This window comes from Myotis lucifugus, unplaced genomic scaffold (assembly GCF_000147115.1).
Source record: "Myotis lucifugus unplaced genomic scaffold, Myoluc2.0 scaffold_2, whole genome shotgun sequence".
Lineage (NCBI taxonomy): Eukaryota > Metazoa > Chordata > Mammalia > Chiroptera > Vespertilionidae > Myotis > Myotis lucifugus.
The window spans coordinates 1244500-1271680 of record NW_005871050.1 but is presented as its reverse complement, the minus strand read 5'-3'; the positions used below and the strand labels follow the sequence as shown (position 1 = coordinate 1271680).

Here is a 27181-nt window from a genome sequence, read left to right as displayed (position 1 = left end):
CATTCTGAAGCAATATGCATGTACCATTGAAGAGTAGTGTCAAAAAGTGTAGGGGGTATGTAGAAGGCAGCTGATCAATGATTCTCTCTCATCATTGATGTTTCTAGTTCTCTTGCGCGCGCTCTTCCTCTCTGAAATCAATTAAAACTATATTTTAAAAATGATTTAGGAGGTACTTAGATGAACTCAATACAACCGGAACATCTGTTCTAAAAAATAAATTCAGAGGCTTTATAGTGTCCTACTAGAAATCAGAATATCTGGGCTTAATCCCAGATATGCAACTGACTATCTCTTGGACCCTGAACAAGCAATTTTACTTCTCTGGCTCTCAAGGATTTCATCTATACAATGGAACAAAACAACCTACCTCTTTGAATTGTTTTAAAGGGCAAGCACTATGATTAATGGAAAGCATTTCCAGAAGCTACATTTTGCTATACAAACAAAAACCCTTAGGCAAATCCTTTACCCTCTCCAGGCCTCAGTTCCTTCAACTGCAGAATGCTGGGTAGTTCTTTCGGGTCACAGAGTTTAGGATGATGACAGAAGAAATGGAAATAAAATAAAAAAACACGTGAGAGACATCACTTATATCATACTGCCAGAGGTGACTTCCAAATCAATCAATATTCCTATCCATTCAATTCTAACATCCCCAGAGAGAATGCTGCCAAGTATACACAGGTATTTTCTCATGCTAACACCCCCAACAATCTCATTACAAACTTAGAGCCATTAACCCATTCTCCAAATCACTATGTCGCATATGGAATTTCTGAACTATTACAAAGTTTGAAACCCTCCATGAGAAACTTAAGGAGGGAGGTCCAGAATGTGATTACCAGAAAGAGAATTTCTCAACAGTCAACTTGCTATCTAAGAGCTTTAAAAAAAGATCAAGTGAACTATGCCTAGAAAACCATTATACCATGTGTTTCATGTGGTCTCAATCTGCACAATTTGGGTGTCAGGTCTGTAATCATAATTTTTGTGTGAAGTCTATAATCACAGTCAATTTCTTTCTTGCATTCTTTGCCTAAAACACATTTCAGTTACCTCCCTACTTTATCTTCTGATTGCAGGAAAGAAGAAGGAATTAAACTGCACATCAGTGTTCTAGATCATTTTTATATCTCCTTCCTTATCTTAAAATTATTGACTCAGCAAAAGAAAGAAGGAAGGAAGAGAGTGAAGGAGGGAGAGAGGGAGGAAGAAATCATGTACCACCCAACTATCTAACAGTTTTTTAAATATATTTATGAATTATAAGCCAGCAAGATCAAAAATTGACAAATACACTTGATAAGATACCACAAGTGTCTTTTAAACAATAGTTTTACTTTACAGAACATTTAACTCTATGGTTAATATTCCATGATGCCAATTGACTCCTCTGGGGGCAGCGTAGGCCTGGTTATTTGGGAAAGAAATAGACCAGTGGTTTTCAACCTTCCTAATGCCGCAACCCTTTAATACAGTTCCTCATGTTGTGGTGACCCCCAACCATAAAATTATTTTCGTTGCTACTTCATAACTGTAATTTTGCTACTGTTATGAGTCATAATGTAAATATCTGATATGCAGGATGTATTTAGGCGACCCATGTGAAAGGGTCGTTCGACCCCCAAAGGGGTCACAACCCACAGGTTGAGAACCACTGAGCTAGACGAAAGCAATCCCAATGTGGTGTAAGGAGAACAGTTTTGACATGGAAGGCTCTTGTCTGGTAAATTATCATTTTTAATCGAAGTCCTCTCCAAATATTAAGACTGCCTTCATCTTCAGGAGTCAGTCGGGAAGGATTCCACAACTGCAGCTGAGCTCTGAGGCAAGGAAGAACAGCATGGAATGTACCACAGATCATAGTTAATCCACACTGAAGATCTCCCAGTGGACTAATGAAGCAACATACTCAGACACAGTCCCTCCTTATTCTTAGTCTTTTCTTTACCTTCCCATTACATGTCTTCAGACTTTTCATATCTTTCCCTAAGTGGATTTTTCCCATTTAGAAAAATCATTCTTTCATTTATTTAGGAAAAAATGCATCTCTTTCCACCAACAATCAGTTTTCAACCTTCACTTCTGCTCATACAATTCTGAGGCAGGCAGTCTTATTATTCTAGTACATAAAGAAAAACATACAGAAGAATTGGAATGCTATGCTGCTGTAAAAAGGAAGGAACTCCTACCATTTGCAACAGCATGGATGAAGCTGGAGAGCATTATGCTAAGTGAAATAAGTCAGTCAGAGAAAGATAAATATCACATGATCTCACTCATTTGTGGATTATAATGAACAACATAAACTGATGACTAAAAGTAGATCTAGAGACAGAGAAGCATCGATCAGATGCTCAAACCTCAGAGGGAAGGCAGGGGAGGGTGGGGGTAAGGGGGAGAAATCAACCAAAGGACATGTATGCATCCATATAAGCATAACCAATGGATACAGACACCAGGGGGTGAGGGCATGAGTGGGGGGATGGGGGGACAATGGGGGGATAAGGACACATTTGTAATACCTTAATCAATAAGGGAAAAAATAAAAACAAAAAAAGATAGGTAAAAGCAAAAAAAAAAAAGAATTGGGATTATGTTCTAGTTCAGCTGCTTCTTAACAGTGTGATCAGAGGCAAATTGATTAACTGCTCTGTGCCTTAGTTTTCTAATCTGAGATGAGGAGGACAATGGAAACAACCTCACAGGCTTGCTATGAGGACTAAACCTGCCTCATATGTGAAAAATCACTTTGCAAATGGTGAATGGATATTTTAATATCTGCATCTACCTATAATACAGAAATCTCATGGAATGGTCTGATTTATTTCCATATTCCCAGCATCCAGCACTGAGTGAGACCCAAATGAGACACTTATTATATGTTTGATGAAGGCATGAATAACTGATGAGTAAAGAAATGCACTCCCTGTGTGTTCCCATAGTACCAACAGCAGGATCCCTGTCCTATGTATACAGCACAAGGCCTGGCTCAAATTAGTTAATCAAATAAATTTCACCTAATAAATGAATGAATGATCCTATCTGGCTGAACCCACCAGCAATGCCCTATGATCATTTTCATTTCCATTCCTGTCTCACCCTAGCCCTCTACTTGGACTGCACTTTCCACTCCCCTTACTTATCTCATCCAAAGCCCCCCCCCCTTCTTCCAGACATGCCCTGCCCTTAGTATGGTCCCTCTGAACATCTCCCATATGACAAAATAAACAGCTTAGCTATATAGCTTATAACCTCCCAACTGCCTCACCACCATTTCAGATATAACCTTCTGAGATCAGTGAGAATGCAAACTCTTTGGAGAAAAACAGTAGATATTATCAATCTGCAGTATTCCTTACAATGACTGGCACCATGCTGTACACTCAGTTAAATGATCTTCTAGAGCTGATGTTCCTTAAGGGTTTCCCATGCACTAATTTATCTAAGCTTGGGTGGCCACTGCAAAGATTCTGTTATCCAGAATCCTCAAAAATTGAGTTTTCTGAAATATCAGGGGTTAATTTTATTAGTTCTGTTTCTCTTTGGATGAGAAAACTCACTTTAATAAATACCATATACTTCCTTAACTTCTTAAGTAAATCTCAAACATATAGGGCCATCAGTATTACAATGGGCTTTATATATAACATAAGATGCAGTTGAAAGTGGTGTGCAATGGAGTCACCTGATTAGTTGGTGACTGTGTAGTCACTGTCTCCACCACTTCCTAAATTCAGTGATTGGCACACTGACCCTCCTCCCACAGTGACTACTGTGCTATGGGTTGCTGATCTGTATTTCTGCCACCAAATACACCCAGGAAGTAGAAGTACCCTACATCTGTCCTTCTTTCAGGTACCATTCAATTCAACAGTCATTCACTGAATCCTCCTGTGTGCCAGGTGCCCAGTGAGAGAGAATGGTTCCACAGTTTTCTGAAAGTTGGAACAAACAGAAAAGATGGCTGAGAAACAAGTAACCAGATATGTTTTTCAATGGTATTTGGGTAGCTTGCTAAAATAGTAATAAAAGGATAAGCCGATTCCCTATTTCATTTACTCATTTAACAACCATTTAACCCAGGCTGCTCAACAGAGCCAAAAAAGACAGCCCCTGCCCTCTTGGGGCTCATAGTCTAATGAGGAGCAAACAAGCCATGATTTATGTATGATTGTTTATTATGCAATAAAATGACTTTTTTAAAAGAGAGATGTTCACATTGCAGTGAATTCACAGGAGTAGCAGCAGCTAGGTCTTCCTGGGGCCTTTAAGAAGGCCTCACAAGAAAAAGTGCAAGGGATATAGCTATCAGCCCTGCCCATGAGGCACTCAGTCTAGCTGGAGTGAGGTATAGAGAGAGGATACTCGTAACTACCCACCCCAGGAAGGTAGAAATGTACCAGAATTCTAGTTGCCTCTTCTCTCCCCTTCTGCCCCAGTATTTGCCATAGCCCACCTTGGTCATAATGACCAACTCCTTAAGCTTTCCAGCTGCCCACTACAGAGAGAATGCAGGCCTCTGACCAGGCAGTAAATTGAGGTCATCTGGGGCTGACTCTAGTCTATTCTCTTTTTTTTAAGTATATTTTATTGATTTTTTACAGAGAGGAAGGGAGAAGAAGGATAGAGAGTTAGAAACATCGATGAGAGAGAAACATCGATTCAGCTGCTTCCTGCACACTCCCTACTGGGGATGTGCCCGCAACCAAGGTACATGCCCTTGACCGGAATCGAACCTGGGACCCTTCAGTCCACAGGCCGACGCTCTATCCACTGAGCCAAACCGGTCAGGACTCTAGTCTATTTTTATAAATAAGACAGTGACCACAAGAAAGAACAGCATTGAAAGAAAAATCTCCTACCCAGCTATAGTCAGCCATTCAACAAACAAAATTGAGTGCCTACTGTGTACCAAGGCACTGTGCTTGAATTACACCAGTCTCTTCCCTCAAGGAGCCCACAGCTTATGAGGTGGCACATACCCTTAAACAGATAATATAATGCACTATGATATCATCCAGGAACTTATTGGATAAGGGTTATACTGGAGATTATCCACTAGGTTTAGGGAGTGGAATGGGGAAAGTAGAGAGGATGAATATTTAAACTAGGCCTTGAAGGGTCTTAAAGGGCTTTGCCAAGTGAATGAGGTGAGAAGAGCATTTTTGGCAGATATTGTTGGTTATTTACGGAACAGGATTCCTTTACAACTCCCTTTTCCCTCTCTAATAGAACACAGACTTTATTCAGACTTTTTCCTTAGATAAAGACCTTCTAGATGCATAATCTCAGATGTGAGCACACACATATGTGATAATAGTAGCAAACAAACACTTATACAGTACTTACTATGTGCCTGTCACTATTCTAAGTGTTACACACATTAACTGACTTATTCCACACAACAATCCAATGAGATACACATTATTCTTATTCCCATTATACAGGTGGGAAAGGTAAGGCACAAACTCTGTGTGCTTAACCACTACACCATATTATCTCTTCATTATGAGATGCTGACAGTCCACAGAGCAAAGGGGACTTTAGTGGATAGTCTCAGGTGTACCTTTGCTTGAATATCAAAGGGTAAAACCTCAAAGGAAACACTGAAAGGCATATCCTAAATATTTTCAAGTGTCCTTACTGAACAAACTTCCAGTTTTCCATTTTGAACTTCAATAGGACCAGCACTCTTTTATGTTAAATACATTGAAGTGTCATAAGGTTGCTTCTTTCAAAATTGACTATTGTTCGCCTTCATATACGAGTAATATTAAACATTCTATAATATTTCCATCATTGAATGACAGCAAGACAGCAGAAATGCAAGCCCTCCAGCTGACTCAGGCCTGTCCCTTTCACAGTACATTATGTTTATATGTCAATAATAAATTATCCACATGTTTCTTTGGGGTGGGGTGGGGTGGAAAAGATATCAAAATGAAATAATGTGGGTGATAAAAGCTTAAAAACCAAATATATAATTTCAAAAGTGAATAATGCTAATTTGGGGAATTTTCTAATAAAGGGTTATGTGTCATTTTAATGGCTGAACAATCTTCCACCATTACAGTCCTTCTAATCTATTCATTTATAAAAGTATACTTACAAGTATAGTGCTATACCAAGTGCTTTCACATATCATATCTCATTTTATTCTCTAACAAGCTTGGTATGTTTGTGAGAGAGCACAAACTCTGAATTTTATTTCATTGCAAGTGATGTAACCTATGCTCACATTTTTTCTCTTCCAAGTTCTTTAACTGATGAAATTGCCCTTAAACAGACCACTTTATAAAATGTGTTTTATTACTAATTTATTAAAATTTCCTGTCAATTGACACATTCTATATGGAGTCTTTGAAAGATGTTTTGAGAGTTTATTTACAATCACTGAAAGCAGATAGCTCTATAAAACTCACAGGTAATTGCAGGCTCCTTAAACTCACAACATAAATATATTTCAACATTTAAATAGAAGCCCATTTTCTTCCATGGTAATTTTCTCCATTCACAAGAGACCCAGTGACACAGAGGCTCACCCACGGGTATCCAGTTCCTATCCTCTTGCACAAGAACATACAGCTCCCTTCTTCCCACCACCATCCCATTCAAATATTTACAGAAAAAATGAGCACTTAACTGAAGACATGAAGAGAAGGTCAATCTGCAGTCATTTCCCAATTACAATAGCTCCTTGTCCTAGCATAGATCTACTGCAACACTCTATTTGTACACAATCATCAGACAGGTAGTACCAAAAATCAAATATCACTTGCCTAGATCTTGTCCAAGAAATAATTGTTCATTCTGGGATTGAGATCTCCCCACTACAGGATCAGAACTCTGCTCTTCCAGTCCCAGTGGGTCTTCCCACCTATCTACCTGCAAGTGCCAAGAGTTAGAGCACTGTTGAAAGCGAGATAAATAATATGCATCTAATAGTCCCGACATTAATCCATAACAAATATTAAAGGAGAACCTCTCTTCTCCATGACTGTGACTCACTCACTACTTGATGAAGTGGTGAAACACCGCTCTCACCTGTACCTTTTGGGTCCTCAGGAGAGGCTGATCCACCTAGCTGTTACTCTCTCCTAGTTTCAGAAGTCAAATGATCCAAAGTAGCTCAACCTGAACCTGTAACATCATACAAACTTCATTTTTAATATGATTTTTTTTCATTAATTCAAGTTCCATTCTAATAGCACCATGACATACTGCATGTACACCCACTTAATCATTAAGTCCATAGGATATCAGGTTCTGGTCAGTGTCAAACTGCCAAGAATAAAGCTTCAGATCTGTTGATCAAGGAAACAGTTTTGGTCAATTTAAAGACAACATCTTGACCTCAGTTGTGAATCAGCTCCAGGCCCATGAAAGCGCAGGAGACTAGACAGAATGATGTCATGGCTGATATCAGACCTAATACAATGATCAACTACTCCCTACCCTGTCACCAACCAATCAGTAGAGTTCATGACCCCAATTCCCTTAATCATCATGATTAATAATGTTTCCATATATAATCTGCCCCCATATGGGCCATCAGGAAGCCAGGTTTTTGGTTTTTTTTTAATCTTTATTGTTGAAAGTATTACATATGTCCCCTTTTCCCCCATTGACCCCTTCTAGCTCGTCCCCGCTCCCCTGCCCCAGGCAGGAAGCCAGGCTTTGAAGCACTAGTTCATCTGTGTCTCCTGGCTTGATGTCATTTCCTTAAATAAACCATTACTTTATTTGCTGCTAATTTCTGTTTGTGTCTCTTTGGGCTTTGATGCACACAGGCTAACAAACCCCTTTAGTTTGGTAACAAACCTTCATATTATGGAGGTACTCATTCTTCCAAGATATAAAAATGGCTTATGCTTTCATTTGCATAAATGAAAATTATGGCTTACGTTCATTTGCAAATCAACAAGTAGTTTTCAACACCAAAGCAGGTGTATACATGGTTCAGACCAGTTTAGTACATGCAAATGTTATGTGGATGCATATAAACAAATTTCAGAGACTGCAATAGAAAAAAAGCTGTTTGTACATTTTTAAAAATCAAATAAACATATACATTGGAAATTCTGCCTTGCCGAATTTATACAAGAATGTAGAAAGAAGGACTTCATTCCTATTCAGTAAAAACAACTCTATCTGAATGCTGGGTAATACATATTTTTATTCTTGGGCACTTTTTTCCCCCAGGCAACCTGCAAAAATTGAAAGTCCTCTTCCCATATATATCTGCATGGCTGTCTCTCAGGTTTTTACTCAAATGTCACCTTAGTGAGTCCATTCCTGACCACCATACACAAAACTGCACATATTCACCCCACTGCTGCCACCACCACCACCACCACCACCACACATTTTTAGATTATTCTCTACAGTATTTGTCAACAGATAACATGTATTTTTACCTATGTTTTTCTCATTATGTGTCCCCACTTCTATATATACACATTCACACACAACTACAAAAAGGGCAGGAGTCTTGGTTTTATTCACTGCTATATCACCTGTGTCTAGATCAGTGCCTGACACGTGGTAGATATTCAATAAGTATTGTTGAACAAATGTTATATGAAAACTCCTTGCTTTCAAAGTTGAAATAAAATTTCCCATTCAAACTTTAGTCTTATTTTAGAATGAACAGCCTTTTTCACTTCTTCATGTTTGCTGATGCATTTCTGACTTAACATGACTGTCTTCTTCAGAGAGAACACTGAAATCCATATTCCAGGATCATTTTTGGAACAACTCTCACTATTATAGCCTCAAATGTGAACCACTTAGTAGTTCTAGTTCATGCACCAATGAAACTGGCCCTGGTCAGTAACTGCATTATCTTTGTTTTGCACTGGAGCAAACTTATTAGTTTAAAATCAATGGTACATAATTCATAAGTCCCACAGGGGCCAATCTTGGGCTATCTAACTGGGAAAGGTATGCTGAATATAGTGTAACATGTGCCTGACAAATCTAGCAATACCTACTTTCTAAAAATAAGAACATTTTTAAAAATTTGCATTTATTCATTATGGCAAAATCACAAATTACATGAAATCTGTAAATTGTGCTGGCTATAAATTCATATTATTTTGTATACTTGTGCATAATAAAGTATTGCTATCAAACCATTATATCATAACAGCTTTCCTTTCTACTATTCTGAAGACACCAATCCTCTGATGCAATGATTCCAAAGCAGTATGACTTCATATTGCTGACCTTAGACTCCAGCCTTCATCAACAGCAATGCCAGTACCTGTAAATTTTTTCTTAACTACACTTTGGTTCACAACAGTTGTGGTTTTGGCTTTTACATTTGGTGTTTCTCAAACAAAAGAAGACCATGTTGCACAAGAACATGCAGAGCTGGAGGTGAGAAGAGAGGTACCCCAGACAGCAGTAACACATGCCCTTACTGCCGTCAGTATGTCAGAGATTCAGGGTACATGGATTCTCTGAAAATGCTCTTCAGGGGTTTCTTTTCTCTGCCTTAGCCCATATCTAATGACAACCACCCTTAAGTTCTTAGGAGAATGGTCTATTATAAACACTAAATGCTTAAACACTATTATCTTGTTAATAGCACCCCTTAACACTTGGGATCTGGCATTATCATCTACACTGTACAGACTCCAATATTAACATAAAGTTCTTAAGTGATTTTTTTCTTGCATCAAATAAATGCAATACAATAGGAAAATCCCATATAATAAAAGGGTAATATGCGAATCAACCAAACGGCAGAACAACCGGGTCACTATGACACTCACTGATCACCAGGGGGCAGTCGCTCAATGCAGGGGGAGCGCCGCTCAGCCACAAGCCAGGCTGATGGCTGGCAAGCGCAGCTGCCTGTCTCCATGGCAGCGCTAAGGATGTCCGACTGACAGCTTAGGCCTGTTCCCATCAGTCGGACATCCCCCGAGGGCTCCCGGACTGCAAAAGGGTGCAGGGTGGGCTGAGGCCCCCCACCCTCTAGTGCACAAATGCCATGCACTGGGCCTCTAGTAGGAAATAAAACCTGAGTTTTCAAGTCTCAGTCCAATATGGGGATCATTATAACACACTCACTCTAAGGTTTGATTCCCACTTTTAATTATTTAGTCTTCATTTGAAAATAATACTCCCAGCACTAAGCTCCAAATAAGAGGGAGACAATATGCTAATATGCACCTAACTGGGAAATGTACCTGCATAAGAAATGATGGGTGATTGACTAATGTTAGTTCATTTATTTGACCAATATTTATTGAGGGTTTGTTATATAACTTAGAAGTAAAGGATATTATGGTCATTATCAATCACCATTAAAAATGGGTCTGCAATCACACTGGGGAAACTTAGGAAATGAAGAAGAGAAGATGCCAAAAGAAGTAATAATGCCTAATCACAACATTTATAAGTACTAGAGATGAAACTGGATTCCAGAAATATGAGTCATCATTCTTGACTCCTCTCTCTCCCTTAATTAAATATCAATGTACCACTTATATTATTGTTAGCATTAAGCCCTAATTCTTCCAACCCCTGAATAGTGCTCTCAAATCTTTTGATATTGCCTATCTTCATTCCTACCCTGCTGAGTCTAAGCTTGGTTCCATCAGTATTTTCACTGCTTCCCCTGCCAGAACTATACATCAGACCACCATGCAACCCTCCAAAGGCTTCCCAATGCATTTAAAATGAAATTCAAAACCCTCATCCCAACAGACAAAACTCTCAATGTCTTTGTGTACTGCCCTCTAACTACCTCTCAGGGTGCATCTCATGCCTCTCCTCTCCTAGCTATAATGAGTATTATTCAATTATTCACATTTATACTTATATTTGCAATCCCTCTCTCTCACTTTCTCCCTTCCTTCTCTCCACTCCTCCCATTTCTTTGTCTTAAGGTGTGCTGTTCCCTCTGCTTAAAATTATCTTTCCTTTCCTCTTTGCCAGGCCAGTTCATATCTCACTTTTCTGATTCCAGTTAAACAGCTCTCCTAAGGAAGCCTTCCCTGACCATTCAAAAGCTGAGTTACCTGCCTTCCTCTGGACTTTCACAATAGGCTTCTTCTACTACAGCATTGCTCACACTTTGTTTATCCCAATTGACTATTTATTTGATAGTCTTCCCCTCTAGACTGTGAGCCCCATGAGGTCAGGGACCATCTATAGCTTGTTCACCTTTGTATCACCAGAATTTAAAATCAAGCCTGAAACAGAGCTGGCATCCAATACATGTTCAACAAATGAAAACGTGATATGAATGAAACTATCCTGAAATTTATATGTGGCAATATCTGGGCAATATTTGTGAAAGCACATTTATTTTTAAGCAATGCTAAAGTCAAAGCTGAGAGCCAACATGAGTGATATAACATAGAGTCAGAAATAAACTGTGTCCTGCATGATGTTATCTGTTAAATATCGATGATCTTGTTGACAATAAAAATTCATGACCTACAAATACTAGCCATATCACCAGCATGTACTTTTGTATGAATACAGCTGATTAAGTTGCTTTCTGGACTGGTAGTATCTGACTGCTAAACAATCTATATTCTGACTAGCTAAGAAGTTATTTCTCACTCCTGTTATCAATAAAAATAAAATCACACTGCAAACACATATATGGATTTCTGGTCATGGAGCACACAACTGACAAACTTCCAAGGCCTCTGATTTTAGCAGTAAAAAATAAACAACATTGACAACAACAACAGAAAAATTCAGGCTTCTACTTTAAATTTAATGAGTTTTATTCATTGAAAAAGATAGTATCCCATGGCTTTGTTCATAGTCGGCATATAAATATGTACATAATTTAACATTGAGCCTGCTTGAATGCTAAGTAATTTGTCTCTTTATATATTACTTCCAATCTAGGAACATGCTCATTAAGAAAAATGGTATTTTAGATATTCCTGCTTAAAAAATGGGAATTAATGAGAATAGTCACTGAAATGTAAGTGGCACAATCCAATATCTGCAAGGATTGTTCATGTAACAAAGGCGACTCACTCCTCTAGAAATACTGACCTTCCTTCAGTTCTCTATGTAAGCTCTGTTCTCACTCATTTCGCAGCCTTTGCATATACTGTTCCCATATTTCAGGACACTTTTCTTCCTTCTCATCAACTGACAACTCTTGTTCATCCTTCAGGTGTCCAATTAATGTTCCAACTACTACTACCATCCAATTGGGTCAGTTCCCTTTCCTATGAACTTCCCTAGCTCTTTATCCTCCCAGGTCAGGGTACTGATTTCTTGTCTATTTCATCCACCATCAACTCCATGGGAGCCAGATCAGAGACTCTCTTCCTCATCAGTATTTCTCCAGTGCCTGGCACTGAGCCTGCCATAGGGCTAGTGCTCTTTGAATAAATGATGTCCAGATTCTCAGGCATGTGTTACTAAAGTGTTGTCTATCACCTGAAAATATAAACATATCTCTATGCTTTCACTCACTAATGGGAAACAAAATATATCAAACATTTCTAGGGCTTTTATTAAAAAGCAGAGTTCACTTTGATAGATTTCTATTTCTGGTAACATATAAAGATATTAGGGAGGGTTCAGAAGATGGCAAGGGGTGTGAAAAACAAACCTTGGAGCCAATATGTAGAATGGGAAATCTGTGCCCTAATACAAATCTCAATCACAGCTCTAGCTGTACAATCCAAAGCCAAACATGATCCCTGTGCAAACCACCTTCAGAAGTGGCTGGAAGGGGAGAATGCACAGAGAGAATGATCAGAGGGACCTACAGAAAGCAAAACTAAAGCCCAGGCCTGGATATTTCCTCTATTTGATGCCAAGTATTCAGCAAATGTTTCTTCTACTTCCCACAAAGGATTGAGGGGGTGGGGGATTTAATTACCACATATTTAAACCTAATTTGTGCTCCTGAACATAAGTCATGTCTCACACATAAAAGAAGCAGAGAAAAACAAATAAAAATGTCAAACTGTTCCAAGACTAACTAGGAAGTTAAAATTTTCCAAATGACAGACAGAGCCAAATTTCTATTCAAACAAGCATTTATTGCATTTGTTTTATGGTCTCTGTCCTAGGTACTGGGAATCCAGAGATGAATGACAGAGTCAGGAAGTTTACCGTATAGTGGGAGAGACATACAAAGCAAAAGGGGAATGGAAATAAATTGCAAAGGGCACAGGAAGGCACAATCCACTCCAAATTCAGAGATAATGTGTTTTGAAAGCTATCACAGAGGAACCAAATTATTTCTACAAAAAAACACTGTACAAAAAACACCATAAACAATTAATATACCTAAGAGACCTAAGAGGACCAAGAAAATCCTATTCACTCTTCTCAACGTTCTCAAACTTGCAAGTCATTGGATTAAGACCTCAGAAATCCGGCCCCTGATGGTTTGGGCTCTTCCTTCACTTTATTCATGGAGTTAATTTGATGACCTAACCGTGGTCGGCAAACCGCGGTCTCGAGCCACATACGGCTCTTTGGCCCCTTTGAGTGTGGCTCTTCCACAAAATACCACATGCAGGCGTGCATGTACAGTGCGATTGAAACTTTGTGGCCCATGCGCAGAAGTCAGTATTTTGTGGAAGAGCCACACTCAAGGGGCCAAAGAGCCGCATGTGGCTCGCGAGCCGCGATTTGCTGAGCCGCAGTTTGCCGACCACTAACCTAGGACTAAAGACTGAGGAAACAAATTGATTATTTAATATATATATATATATATATATATATATATATATATATATATGGCATATTTCACTGAAGAGGCCCAATATGGTATGTTTCACTGAAGAGGCCCAATACAACATGCAATAAAATATCATTCAGCCTTTAAGAGGAAGAAAGTTCTGATTCATACTATAACATGGATAAACCTTGAGGACATTAGGTTAAGTGAAATAATCCAGGCACAAAAACATAAATACTCTATGACTCCACTTACATGATGTATCTAAAGTAATTAAATTCATAGAAACAGAAAGTAGAATGATAGAAACAGTTTCAGTTTTTCAAGATGAAAAACTCTTGGAGATTGGTTGCACAACAATATGAATATACTTAGCACTTCTAGAACCACAATTTTATGTTTTTTTTACCACAGTTAGAAATAGAATAAAATTTTTAAAGCATCACGCTATAATGATACATGGTACATAACATAATAATACATGATACATTTTTATGAACCTCTACTCCAAGAAAAAGTGGTTATGGTATACAAAGTCCCCAAATGTTTAACTTGTGTGGGAATATTCTTCTTCTAGTGAAAGTTTCCTCATCTAATACCTAAATAGGAAAAACTGCAATGCTTCAAGTTCTTTTTACTCATGGGTAAATACAATGGTATGAGAAGAGATGAACACACTTTAAAAAAAATGTTCTTGCCTTTATGGGGAAAAACAATACAAGCAATCTTATTTATGTCACAGCAGTTACTGTAAACATCCCAAGGAAAGCATATTAATAACAGCCACCAACAAAGGACCTGGTTTCAATCACGAATGTCATGGAGTCAGTGAAAAGAAGACTGGGGGGAAATTTGGCCAGATTTTAAAAATTAGGATGTTAGCATCTTTTTGTAGTGCAATTAAGATTTAGTTAAATTAGGAATGTGGATTAGATGGTGTCTAAAGGTTTTTTAGTTCTAAATCACAATGACTGATAACTTACTTGATAAAAAGGAAAGAAATTGAGAAGCATCCTAAATATTTATATCAATCTTTGATTCTGCTATCAGTAGAGTAAAAGAGGCCATCTGCCTGGGTCTATCCATGTGGTCACCTGGGAATGCACTGGGCTAGGCCCCTGCCACTAATTTTCTCTAAGACTTTGGGTAACTCACTGCCTCTCTGAGAGCCTGATTCCCTCTTCTTTGCAATGGGAAGGTTGGAACAAATGGTTATTATGGTCCCTTCTAGCCATTGTAAATTCTGATTAAGAACCTGGGAAGCATGATAGTGATGGTTGCAGAACAATATGAGTGTATGTATTACCAGAGAACTGTACAGTTAAAATCACTAAAATGGTAAACACTATGCTATATATTTTACCACAATAGAAATAAAGATAAAATTAACATTTTAAAAACAGACATGGGGAGCACAAATAGCCACTCTGAGCAATAGCTTATAATTAGAATTTTCAGGAAACCCAAAATGCTTCCACAAGAGGCCTCTAGGCTTGGCATTTATTTCTTTATTTTTAATCAAGTATTCCTTGATTCCCAAAACAACATTCAGATACACCATGCTATTATGAGAAAACTTTTCATAAAATAATAAGTCCCTCAATATTATAATTACCCCCATTCACCATGGTGAGATATATATATATATATATATATATATATATATATATATATAATCTTTCTTTCTTTCATTAACTGAGCCTTACCTACAATACAGTCAAGAGAGATGCACCCTGGCCAAAAATCTCACTTTCAGTAGAGCAATTACTCTAATTTCTTCCTGCTGCAGAAACTAAGCAACTCAACTTCTGGCTCAAAGGCAGGAGAACAAGTGTATTACCTTCTACCAGGTTTTTCAGATCTTAGGAAGATGCCTCTGCATTCAAAATCAATACAAGATTTTTCAAGGTATTCGTTTTTGTCACAATAGCCTCAGAAAAGAGGATGAACTGTCTTACTTCCCTTTCTTCTCCTCCACCCCCCCACCCCCCGTGCATGCTGCTCTTTAAAGACATGCTTTTTGTTCCATTAATTCAAAGGTTGCTTTTATGTCCAGTGAGGTGGAGGGAGAAAGCTGTGTGTCTTTTCAATGGTGAAACCTGTCAAGTCTCAAAGGCTCTTGTGATACAAATCAGGTCATTCTATATAGCCTAAACCCCAAATTACACAGGAGAAATAAAAATCATTTATAACTTAAATCAACTAGCTGTAATAGGTCAATGCACTTGATTGGTCATGAACCAATTACAGGGACACTGCTTGGTGCCTGGACAATGAGAAGAGGTAGGGGTTCACCCACACCTGCTCCAAACCTCACATTTCTACACACACCCCGCTACCAGATACAGGTAGGAAAGTAGTGTCCAAGAAGATAAATTCCCTTGCCTACCTACTCTGAACTGGCAAAGTGATATAGATGTTCCACTCCCATCACCTTATCCCACAATATCAAGATCAATTGAGGTTCAATCCACCAGAAGGGCCACAATATTTGAGTATTGACCTCTGCCATTCTAATACTAGTATACATAATTTCTAGAGTTCATTTGATGTTTCCAGGACAGTATTTCCCCAACTTGTCTGATCGTAAAACTCACCCAGACACTTGTTTACAATTCAAATTAGCAAACTCTCTTCCTAAATTTTTTTAAAATATATTTTATTGTTTTTTTACAGAGAGGAAGGGAGAGGGATAGAGAGTTAGAAACATCTATGAGAGAGAAACATCGACCAGCTGCTTCTTGCACGCCCCCTACTGGGGATGTGCCCGCAACCAAGGTACATGCCCTTGACTGAATCTAACCTGGGACCCTTCAGTCCGCAGGCTGACGCTCTATCCACTGAGCCACACCAGTTAGGGCTCTTCCTAAATTTCTGATTCAGCAGGTCAGGGGGAGGGAGGTAACTTTTTTTTTTTAACAAACCTTGCAGATGATACTTCAAGCAAACTTGAAAAACACTGCTCAGGAACAGTAAGTACCTAAATTGTCTGAATATTAGAATCACTTGAGGAGATTTATATAAAATATGGGTCCATAAGCCTCACATCCATATTACATGATCAAATTATAATGCTGGGGGATATATGTGCTATTAGCAGCTAGGAGGTGATGTTGATGCTCAAGCATGTTCAAGAACCTTAGCTCTAGTGGTCCCTGGGCCAAAGATAAACAATAATCCATGTCCAACTACATCTAGCCTGCCTCCTTGGTAGTTTGGCTTGGGTAGGGCCCCACTGGCCATGATAGGCACCAGGTCACTCACTCACTGCTTGACAAATGACTAACAGGGAGCAAAGTGCTTTGTGCCCTGAAAGTCTGGTTCCTCTAAGTAAATTTGCAAAATATCAGCTCAATGAAGACAAGGGATGGTTATCTCTTCTGCACATTGCTGTATCCTCAGTGTCTGGTGTAGTGCTGGCACATAAATATTTATTGAGTAAATTAATGGATGAATTAATACATGAATTAGTATAACTAAAATCCATTAAATTGGAGTATGACTATCAGACAGATATGTGAACTGTAGATTGGTTTTATAGTCAACAAGCCCTCTTAAGAGAACCTTTTAACTTGAATAATCAGTATAAAAATCACTACAATTTTAGTAATATCAATATCACCATTGACCAAATTCTAAGTATATTTCCCATTCACTCTCATTCCATCTTTAAAATAAGCTTGTGAGATAAATATAAATATCTCCATTGTAGAGAGGCTTAGAAAGATTATTTGCCCAAAATCTCACAGTAAATAAGTAGAAGAACTTAGATATGAACCCAAGTGTCTAAAATCCATGTTTTTAACCATGTAACTACTTTTACATGGAAGATAGTTCATTGTAAAGTAGAAATTATACTCCTAATTAGCAATATTAAATCCAGATTAAATATTGCTGTCATTCTACAGGTTTTTGGTACAGTTTGAAGTTTACTTTTCATTATATCATTATATACATTCACAGTAAAAATAAATAAATAAAAGATACAACTAAAAACTATACAACTTCTATAAGCCAACCACTCAGAGATTCCTTTTGGTGTCTATTCTTTCAGGATTTATTCTAAGCATTTATTTTTATAGATGGATATATATTTTTGTAGATACATATATAGATTACATGCATTTCTTTTGCTAATTACAGTTTTATGCATGTATATATGTATTTTATATATGCACACATCTATATGTGTACATATGTAAAATACAAATGATGTTTGTGGAGCTCAGTGAGCAGACTCTCAACACGGTATACAAAAACCTTTCACACCCAAAGGCACAAAATCACCATTTCTCCTTGTCATCCCCTAGTCCATCCCTAGTGTACACACTAAAAATGGTGGTAGGGAAGATCATTTAATGGCATAGAAAAACATTCTAACAAATTAAGAGAATAGAACAGAGTGTGTACTGCATTATCCCACACATACACTTAAAAGATTATTATTCTTGTATATGAGTGTATTATACAATTCAGAGAAAAAAAGACTAGAAGGAAAAAGTCAAAAAGTTAACCTGGGAGTGGAACTCTTGGGTGATAGTTCCTTTTTTATGCTTTTACAATTTTCATAATTGCCCCCAGTAAACATGCATTATTTTGTAATCTGAAAAAATACAATGAAATATAAGCAATATAAAAACACACAAATAAATTCAAAATAGCTTGATCTTTCTGCTCAAGATGTATCCTATGATTTTGAACTGCTAACACCAAATTAGCATTGACCAGAAGGCAGAGGAACCCAAAGCTCTTGTGTTGGTCTGACTTCTAGGCTTTGATGGGAACCTGCCTTCCTTGTCTGATTTTTAGGCTTTGGGTCGGTATGTCAAGTGTATGCAGAGCAAGGACGACAGGATGGCGTGGTGGGGGCGGGGGCATTTCCTCTGGCTACCACCATCTTAGCGCCACCATCCAGACATGAGTGCGGACCTCTCCCCTGGCCCCTGCAGCGCCCCCATCCCTTCGCCCCCGCACCACTGACTCCAGCCAAGGCTCACTTTGCAGCATCTTCAGGCAAGAGGGTCGGCAGTGGACACTCCTGGCAAGTGGTTAAAGCCTTCCACTACCCGCCATCATAGCCACCGCAACCGCCTGAAGGGAGCTTTGTCACTACCCAGTGCCCAGCGGCTTTTCGTCAAGTTTCACCTTTGGTGACACAACTTTTCCGTGTTTCTTTTTTAGGCAGCCGCCACATCACGAGGCTAATGAGCACACTGAGGTTTGTAATAAACCTGCCTGCCAGACACTCAGAGACCGAAGGATGCTGGTTAACGAGACTAGTCAGCGTTGCCGTTACCGCCCAGTTTTTCAGCTGGTCAGGAAACAAATGCTCCCAGAAATGAGAGCAGCGAGGAGCGCCTGGCCCCGTTTCCAGGGGAATGGTTCACATTGTTCCCAGAGCTCTGAAAATCACTTGCAAATCCAAAAGCTCTTGGAAGTCTTCATGTTCAGTAAACTCCCCAAGGGGAGAGGCATGCATACACATAGAGAATCAAAGCCAAAATAAGCAGGTACATTCACAATACTTCAAAGTCATGGTTGAAAGAAGATTCTGAAAATATCTACAGGCATATTCAAGAACTGCACTCAGCCTGCCTTCTTAGGCTGTTTACTTCTACTTTTAACAGCAATATAAATATTTAAGAACTCAATCTGTTTACTAGCCCCCAGTTCAGGAAGAGTAGAAAAGCTACTTACACCATTTGGAGGGATTTTTGAGAAATGGATTTCCATTTGTTATTAAACTTACCTGTCACCATTCAAGAGACCCATCACTGTTAATTACGGCTGTTAAACATAGGTTTTGCAGCACAGAGAAACTACATGATTCCTAACTTTGAGAACTATAATTAATATGTTCGTTCAAAGTGTGTGTCTCTGTTAACAAGATATATTTTGGGAAATATTATCTAACTGAAGGCAGCATAAATAGTGTAAAATATAAAGCTCACACTTTTTTTCCATTTAAAATGAGTTATATAATAAGTAATGAAAGGATTCTTCCGTAGAAGTGGGGTAGGTTCTTTTGCTGAAGTTAGTACAGCCATCAAGGGAGAAAATCTAGAAATTGAGAACCCTACAATGATACCAGCATACCCTAAGGAACCACATTTGGTTAAAGAAAGCTACTGACATCTGTTGACAAGAAAAGGAGAGCGGGAGAACAGGGTGGGTTAAGAGAGAAAGAGAAGGGAAATGAGACATGATTCTGATGAGAGACAGACTGGAAACATATGCCATGTAACGGGGAAAAAATAAACAATTGGGAATTTTACCCAGCAGTGAAATAAGAGGAAGTGTAATCTTGAGAACAGGTGAAACAAGCTCCTAGACACAGTTCTGGAAGAAAGTACTATTAACTTCAAACTGACAGATGCTTAAATCTTAAAAGTCACAGTCATGGCCAAGTGAGGGACAATGTACATTGGAAAGAAGAAAGCCAATGTCCAATGCCAAAGAGGAAGGAAAGGGCACCCATAAGGTAGGACTGGGTTTCTTTCATCTCTGCACACTCTGGCCCAGCACAGTACCTGGTATGCAAAAGTCACCCAAGAAATGCTGAGAGACCTGTTCAGCTGCACCAAGACTACAGCCCTGGAACAATCATACATTCAAAGGTACACTCTTTTTAATCATGTTTCCATTGGTAAACGGGAAGTAATTTTGTGTTTCTGCAAACCTAGATTAGAAAAGAACCAACTGTGTTGCTTAGGGAGGCAGTAAAACAAAGTGGTTAAGAAATGGATTTGAAGTCAGTGAAAGCTGGCTCACACACTCACTCCACCATCTTGCTACCCAAGTGACTTCTGGCTGGACTCAATCTCGGAGATTCAGTTTTTGCATCTGTCAAATGAGAATAATAATAGTATGTATATCTGTCCTCTGGAGATTGTTATGAAGATTTCATAAGATATTTTATATGAAATACCTGACATATAGTCAGTGTTCAGAAAAAAATATTATTTTAAGGAACCCAATCAAAATTACTTTCCCAGCCTATCTGGGTGTCAGAAAGTCAACCATTGACATTAATTCCTTGGTGTTAAAGCTCTGCCTCTGGCAATTCTTAGTTGAAATGTAAATATCCCCAGTTATGTCAAATAAATTCACAGTGAGTCACTGACAGAGCCTTTCTCCATCATACAACTTTCTGGTAGGGACAACAAACTGGAAATGAACATAGCATAGGACCAAATGAGTTTTGATATGTGTGTGGTACGTGCATTACACAATTATTTATTGACTACTGTAATGCCAAGCACTGTGCTAGTAATTTGCAACCAACCAGCTGTGTGACTTCATACAAACTATATAATCTCTCTAAACTTCAATTTCTTCATCTCTGAAGTCCCTAAATATTAACCACTACTTCATTTGGCTATCATGAGTATTAAATAAGATATTGGTAAAAGTAATGCCTAGTAAATAGTAAATGCCCCCAAATTTAGAAGCTACTATAATAACAACTATAATAACTGTGATCATTATTGTTATTGTTACCAAATGAATAAAACATATTCCTGCTTAAAGGAATTCCCTGCCTGACTAGATCATTCAAAAAAATACTTCTTATGGAATTGCCTAGTATAAGTCTCTGTCGAGGGTCCTAATGTAGGGCAGGTGGGGGTCTTCAAAGAAACCAGAAGACAAGACAAGGAGAAGAGATGTCAACCAGGGAAGGAAATAAGATGAAATGAGAGGTGGCTAGGTATCAAAAACAAAGAGTGCATACTGCATGATTCCATTGATATTAATTTCACTAAGAGGCTAACAATATGACAGAAATCAAAATAGTAGTTGCTTTGAAGGAGAAATGACAGGGAAGGGACATGAGAGAATTTTCTGGGGGGTGATGAAAATACCTGTATCTTTATTTTAGTGCTAATTACATGGGTACAAACATTTGTTCATAATTGAGATGCACACTTAAGATTTGGGCATGTTACTGTGTATAATTGCAATTCCAAAAAAGGAAATGGGTTCATACTATTTTTTAAATGAACTCCTTTCTAATTTGGCCTGTGACCAGGCTTGCCTTTCACCAAAATATTTTTTTTTCTTTCATCCCAGGCCCTACTGACAGGATCCAGAACAAAGGATAGACAAATACACCTGATAATTCCTTTGGTCCTAAGAGTAATTGTCCAAACCAAATCTGAGGTCTCTGCAGAAAACTGACAGCAGGCAGGATAAGCAAGCTACTCAGATCATCCAAGCCCTACAGCACCCCCTAGAATGTCAACCCAAACCTTATACCAGCAGAAGCCAGAAGTTAAAATGAATCAGCAAGAACACCTACTAACCTCTGCCCTTTGACTGTAGGGAAGGTCATCAGCCAGTAACACTAATACCATTTCCATTTGAAAATCTATGCTAAAAGTCATTTCAAAGGGCAGAGGCAAGAGTAGGGTATGCAGACTGTTCCACAGTAATAACATACAGTAATTGTAATCTAGGCTTTATGTTTTTCACAAACCAAGATCCTTAATAAAACAGTCCTTCACATTTCCATTGTTCCCCAAGAATTAAAAAACTTCTCTCTTTCCTAATATAAAGCCCACATGTTCAGGGTTAATGCCCTGGAAAACACCACTTTAGAGAAATTGGACCTGCTGGCTAGAATGGTGGTCATAATGATTACTAACTGTATACTATTTCACTTTCTTTGAGAAATTAGTGCATTTACCCAGAAATCCACAACCCTAAGAACTGTTTCCTCAAGATATGACATTCATGCCCTGGCTGGTGTATCTCAGTTAATTGGAGCATCATCCAGTACTCTGAAAAGTTGCAGATTTGATTCCACATCAGGGCACATACCTGGGTTGTGGGGTCTTTTTGTGTGTGTTTTTGTTTTTTGTTTTGGGGGTTTTTTTTAAAAATATATCCCATTGATTCTTTTACAGAGAGGAAGGGAGAAGAATAGAGAGCTAGAAACATTGATGAGAGAGAAACATCAATCAGCTGCCTCCTGCACACCTCCCACTGGGGATGTGCCCGCAACCAAGGTACACGCCCCTGACCAGAATCGAACCTGGGACCCTTCAGTCTGCAGGCCGACGCTCCATCCACCGAGCCAAACTGGCCAGGGCCTGGGTTGTGGGTTTGATCCCCAGTCAGGGTGCATATAGGAGATAACTAATAGATGCTTCTCTCTTACATCCACCTTTCTTTCGTTCTTCTTTCTTTCTCTCTCTCTTTCTTTCTTTCTTTCTTTCTTTCTTTCTTTCTTTCTTTCTTTTTTTCTTCCTTCCTTTCTTTCTTTCTTTCTTTCTTTCTTTCTTTCTTTCTTTCTTTCTTTCTTTCTTTCTCGCACTTCCTTCCACTCTCTCTAAAATCAATTTTAACAAGATATGGCATTCATCAAAGTGATATAATGCCACATTTAAAAATGTAAGAAATTTGATTCAAGTGAGTTTGTAGAATTGATGTATCACAAATAGATAAGCTAAATATCGAGTTATGAAGACTGACTAAAATGAACCACGTTACACAGGACAATGAGCCTGAAATCTAGTCTTTAGCCTGTGCTGAAAAATCCCAGTGCTGACATGTCTTCTGGTTAAGGAAACGTCAATCAGTGATGCAGACAATGATTTATGCAAATGTTTGTCTTCTTCACTGATTGCTAAAACCATATAATGTGCCTATTCTTCACATTTCAAAGATTATATTAAACTTAGCAAAGTAATGGACATGTAATATCCCCTCCACCTACTGTATTTTAATTCATGGTTTTCTTCTTCTTCTTTTTGAATTGTTTAATCTTGGCATTTATTTCCTATTCCTTTCAAATGTCTCAACTCCAAAAATATAATTCATAATAAAAGGCACTAGAAATCCTTTTTACTAGATATATTTGAAGAGCTGCAACACATTCTGGTTGTTCTGTGTTGATTGTAATTCCCAGAATGAGGAGTTGATTTGAACGTAAGACAGTACAGCTGCAAAGAGACCTGGAATGTTAACAGTTTCATCTCCCTAGTCACTGCCTCACAAAACAGGCCTCCAGTTTATCACCCAAACCCTAATTCCAATTCTCTACCCAGTTCTGATCCTCTTCTCAAGGCCATCATACATTTTCCCGCCCTAGGCATGAAACTCAACCCCTTCCTTTACCCCACAGCTCATTTACTGCTTCTCACTCAGGCCTCAACACAACATCCATTCCCAACACAGCATCCATTCCAGCCCCAACCTCACCTATATCTCCAGCTTGAGAATGCAAACTAACCCCTTTTCATGATTTGAAAGGGACTTAGAGGAAGCAGTACTAAGTAAGGTAGAGGATACAGTACCCCTAACCTATGTCCCAACTTTCTCTCTTCACTTCAGCCTCTGAATAAAGCAACTGCACACCACTAGAAATAATAATGAAGAGGATTTGGGGGCACTGTGCACACATCTTCTGTACCTATCCCCAAGAACACACTTAACATTTCTGATTAGAAATCTCCCTGGCCACACCTCTCACCAAGACTGCAATCACCTTCTTCAGCTCAGAAGAAAATATGGGGCTTATAATATTCCATAAAAACACTGGTCCTTGATGATTTATTCACAATGTGAAAAAACAAGTTCCTGCATGAGTAATAAGTAGATTATGATTGTTAGTTTTTATTTATTTATTTTTGATTGTTAGTTTTTAATAAGAGGTCACCAACATCATGATTTCTTGTGGTTAAAATACCTCTAAACACATGCTTTACCAGGCCCAAGCCTGAGAAAGCCACGTGCTTGGTGCTATTACAGTAACCCTCAAGACCAAGATGATTTTTTGGAATGGCATTCAATGTTCAAATGTTCAAGTAGTGATATGCTGACTGCATGACCACATGACCTGTCCTTCTTAGGTATGGTTAGAGAGGCCATTAGAAAAGGCCAGGAAGTGAACAGAAAATGAGCTGTGCCCATAAATGCATGTGGCAACAGCTGTGCAAGTGCCTGGGTTCTTGAACTATGCCTGGAATTGTCCTGCACTTCCCAGAAGCCAGCAAGCATAAGCCCAGCATGATGCTGGTTCCAGCAATCCCACCTAGAGAAACCACATTCTTCTTCACCTTGAAAGTTGCATAAATGTGATACCTCCTGGCTAAGCACAAGGGAAAGGGTTATAGAAAAAACACACCCAACTCTGAACAGGTAGCTACATACTAACCAAACAATAGTTTTGAAATCTAGAATTGTCTAGCAATTTTACTTAATCCAGAAATGATTTGGTTTTATCTGTAGCAACTACACATTTCCTGAATGCCACTGGAACACAGTTGCAGTAAACCAGACACAGCTTTAACTGAGTGCTTTTCCAACAAAGAACTGCTGAAAGGATCTAATATGACAAGGTAGAAGTATGAGTCAAAGCTAAGCGAATATATCTGCTTGAACAAACAAATGTGATGCTTTGTTCTTCCCTGAAATGGAAATAGGTCCTCCTATGCAGGAGCTGAGTGCCCCAAAGTATATACATATCTACCAATTTCAATGTTTATGCAATCCCTAGGCCCTGACCTGTTAGCCCAGTTGTTTAGAGCATCCTCCAGATATGCCAAGTGTACAGCTCTTGGTCAGGGCACATACAAGAATCAACCAAGAATTCATAAATAAGTAGAATAACAAATCAAGTAGATGTTTCTCTCTGTAAAATAAATTTTAAAAGTTTATGCAAATCATAAATAGATACACAAAAGATGATTTGATGTGCCAGGGTTTATTATAACAGTTTCAAAAATCAAGATGCCCTCCACCCTGCCAAAGAGGGTAGTCTATCTTGGTTCGCTACATAATTGAAAAGGTTATCCAAAATATTGTTGTCCATCATTAGCCTTAACCTCCATGGAGTTAAAGAAAAGATTATTTTAAAAGACAATTGGCAATTTATATGCTCTGAAGGCATATTTCACTAAGCAGCATAAATTAATTTACTGATTACCTACTACCTGTGCTTTTAAAATTTTAGAAACACTGTACTGTATGATAATCATCTATGCAGTTATGATAGGCTGTTGGCATGAACCCCGAATGACAGGGTAGGAGGCTGAATTTAAACAAGCAGTAGGATCTTGAAAACAGATTATAAAATTCATTCAAACTTTTACTAAATTATTTGACTTGATTCAATCATTTGTCACACCATTCTTCAAAATTAGATATGTGGATATTTAAAGTATCTATTAGAAGTTCAATCCTATATCTTGCTATGTTGCAAAGTGTGTTCATGAGTCTCCTAGTTTAAAATTTTTAAATGACCTATACATAGAGAGAATTTATAAATAATCAAACCTCTTCATGAATATGGTCAATAAATTTTACTGGTTAAAAATATCAATAGACCTGGTATCTTTCATCTCTAACATAAAAAGCTATGTTTAAACTTTAGTCAATAAGACCTTTAACATAGTTGAAAGGAGGAAATGCTAATGACCATTAGGCATTCATTATTTTGAAAATGCTCTAAATTAAACAACCAACTGAAAGGCAGAAAAAGGACTCCTGCTCTTAGTAGCCATAATATTCCCATCTCCTCAGGAAAGTAAATTTCTTCTTAAATGTTACCTTATAAAAATACTTTAATTTTATTCTCATTGCAACCATAATTCCAAATGCTAATTACACAATTCCTACAAAGAGATATTCTGTTTCAAATGTGGTGAGTCAACATAAGAAAATGTTATGACATACGCCTAGTAAAATTTTCATTATTGAGCTACAGAAACTTGCTAAAATGTTTACAGGCTTAATAATTTCTGGACAATTGCAAATTATATTCCTAAAACAGCAATTCACTTTCTGTAAATGAATTTGGTTTAAGATCCTCCCAAAGGCAGCTTGAAATCAAGCTTTGTTAGCCACCTGATAGAAATCTGGAACCAAAGTTCCAGAAACAAACTTCAAATACTCCCAGATTCATAAGGGGAATCACATGCCTAGATCAACTTAATGCTACAATCTTCAAATGTATTTACCTTTCTGGGCCCTCAATGGAAAAACAAAACATTTTAAAAACCCTGAAGTTATGTCCTCTTATCGTATATAATGCCCGATGATTAAGACGCACTACAATTAGGAAAGCTCTGGAAATGTGTAGCCGTTCTACTTTCCAAGTGATTGTTTCAATTAACCTGTGAGCCTCAAATAGCCAGGAGTATGAGAGAGTAGGAGGGGTTGGTAGCAACAGTGATCCTTAGAACCACAGATCTAAAACCCATCACAAACTTCCCGAGCCTTTAGTCAACGCTTTGCCTAGTTGGAAGATAACCGGCTCCTTTTAGAAACATGGATAAAGGCCCTGAGCTGAAGACTTTGACAACTTTCAGCGGGGGAGGGCTGGCGCTGCCCTAGAATCTCGGTGCGGGGGGGGGGGGGGAGCTCTGAGAGATGAGGAGAGGCAAGAAGGAGAAGAAAAAAAGGAACAGGAAAAAGAGTGGGAGAGAAGGGGGCCCCAGGGCTGAGAGGACCTTAGGGCCCTATGAAGGAAAGCTACCCCCCCCCCCC

At 38.5% G+C, this 27181-nt stretch overlaps 1 protein-coding gene across 2 annotated transcripts in view; it reads right to left on the bottom strand.

The window, feature by feature from the left end:
* FGF13 (fibroblast growth factor 13) overlaps positions 1-27181 on the bottom strand; it is a 584335-nt gene that overhangs the window by 556345 nt on the left and 809 nt on the right. The gene's annotated exons all lie outside the window — the stretch shown is intronic.